The 2,440-nt window shown below is 43.2% G+C and overlaps 1 long non-coding RNA gene across 1 annotated transcript; it reads right to left on the reverse strand.

Annotated features, from left to right (window-relative positions):
• Positions 1-446: 446 nt before the first annotated feature.
• LOC139433904 (uncharacterized) lies at positions 447-1,486 on the reverse strand. Its single transcript, XR_011643299.1, has 3 exons — positions 1,304-1,486; positions 1,036-1,189; positions 447-953 (listed from the first exon to the last, which is right to left on the reverse strand). It is a non-coding gene; the product is annotated as an uncharacterized lncRNA (long non-coding RNA).
• Positions 1,487-2,440: the final 954 nt, after the last annotated feature.

The raw sequence follows: 2,440 nt of genomic DNA on the forward strand, positions 1-2,440 counted from the left end.
CTGCCGTTGCCTCACAGTCTTTAAACTGAGAGTGCCTAAGATCCCTCATTGTGCGGAGAGCAACTGACACGGAGCGACTCAGTGTTTGCAGCCAGGGACACCCTCATCTTGTGGTTCTCAAAGTAGACATGTTTGTCTGTGATTTTATTGGCAGCATGCAGTCCGTCTTTTTTTTGCACATCATTGAGATGATTGATGAACCTCCACTTGATCTGTCCGGTGGTCGTTGCAATTGGACTGTATGCCTGCAGAGAAAGATGCAGTCACTGCTCAAACAAGTACAAACAGCAACATGTTGATCATCACGTCCAGCCATAACTGTGCAAATGAACAGACAACAATATTTAGATACAACTTTTAGCAGCAGAGACATAACTTGTACAAATAGGTCTACAACAATCATCATTTACCTGCAACATATTACTAACTTCAGCATGTGGCATGCATCCATCATTACAAATACTTTGTCGCCAGTCGAGGGATGCGGGAAACTGGTTTGAAGTGGCTCCTGTGGGTTTCCCTTCAGCTCACACCCAAGTTGGTTGCACATGCTGACGTTAGAGGCATGCCCATCCATCGTGACAGATACCACCCGAATGCCCCGTGCAGGCAGCTCCTCCAAAGCATGACTGAGAAGGACCCTTTGTGTTTCAGGTGACAGAGACTTCGTCAGGTAATATGCAATGGGAGCCTTCCAATGTCCGTGTAGGCCAACCACCATGAACACAAGAGCCTCAGTAGCAACATCGGTCTCATTGTTTCCATCACCCATGTCTACAAAAGCAGACATTGACTGGTTATGTGGATTATATTGCACATGTTTTCTGATGGCCATGTCATCCAACATGAGTGCAACACATCCATATTTAGCCTGGTCGTCCTGGCATCTTCTCTCCAGCATATCCAGCATCATCTTGTTCAGGCCAGGCTTGCCATCCACCGAACACAGCCACCTGTACAAAAATTGAGAAGTAGCTATTTAACGTATTTGCAACCGTAATTTCCAAAAATGAAATTGAGCAACATTAAGACTACCTTTGTAATGTATGTGGATGAGGGAGGGGAAGATTTTTAGTCTCTCTGAGGTATTTGTATGCCTTTGGACCATGTAGATGGAGTGTGAGGGCAAGCTCTCTGTGGTCCTTTGAGTACTCATGGCCCTGCTTTGCCTTGAAGTCTATTTGAAGATCTGTAATTGTATGAGAAAAAATTAATAAGTCCCCTTCATATAATAACAAAGGAGTTTAATAAAGAGTGTAAGAGCAAGATGTACATGAATTTCAAAGTGCTAATTTCATCTTACCTGAGTAGAAATCAAGCCTCTTTGAGTTCTTCATTAATGAGGTTCTTTTCCCTCAAATCCCCCAAAAGACTCCTCACTGTGGTCTCTGCCCTCTTTTCTCTAGCCATGGCATTCTTCCTCTCTCGCTCGAGACTCTCCACTCTTGCTAAAGCTTCATTGACTCTGGCCTTAAGAGCAGGAGAAGCAGGCGAGACATCGCTATGATCCCAGTAGAAAGAGGGATGAACATGGTTTGAGTGATGTTTCACTTCACACACATCACTTTGACACAACTAGAGTATGGCCCACATTCTTTCTTATAGTCATCACCTGGCAAAGCCATTGTCAGCATCATGCGTGTGTGTGTGTGTGTGTGTGTGTGTGTGTGTGTGTGTGTGTGTGTGTGTGTGTGTGTGTGTGTGTGTGTGTGTGCGCGTGTGTGAGTGTGCCAGGAATGCATGTTCAACATGTCTTCAATTGTGTGTGTATGTGTTTATTTGTGAGTGTGTTTAATATGAGTGGCAGCAAACAAGAGAGATTTTACTTTGTCTAGGACCATTATGAATGATGTTGAAAATAGAAATACTCACATCATTAGGCTGAGGTTGTGCGTGTGAAGTTGAAGCTTCTGGGTCATCCTGAGGGGCCACAGACAGGCTCTCTTCAGCTTTTCTCGAAGTAGACGTAGTCCTGTCCTTTTCCGGCTAAAATGAAGAAGCATAATACTTGAAAAGAATATATATATATATATATATATATACGCACACACAGGGATAGGTATTTCACCCTGCCCTGTTATTGATAATAGAATATTTACATTTATGAATGCTAATAGCCTTATGATGATACACCTACTCTTTGGAGGTGAACCGGGAAGCTGAAGATGGAGGGAATAACACCATCTCTGAGTCGGACAATCTGTCCTGTCAAACTCGTCCTGCTTACAATGCTCACTGCAAATCACGGATGACTCGCTTGCAGTGAACCCTTCCCTCCTCAGAGCAGCTTCCCACTTCTTCCTCATATCTTTGTCTTTGGGAAACCTTCAAAATAAAAATGGGAGATTTGAGAGTCAACACAAAAACATTTTAAGAAGGAGGTCAAGCTTATTTTCTTCCTTCTTCTTCCTAGATAGATTAGATTTTACTTTATTCATCC

This window comes from Pseudochaenichthys georgianus, chromosome 5 (assembly GCF_902827115.2).
Source record: "Pseudochaenichthys georgianus chromosome 5, fPseGeo1.2, whole genome shotgun sequence".
Classification (NCBI taxonomy): domain Eukaryota; kingdom Metazoa; phylum Chordata; class Actinopteri; order Perciformes; family Channichthyidae; genus Pseudochaenichthys; species Pseudochaenichthys georgianus.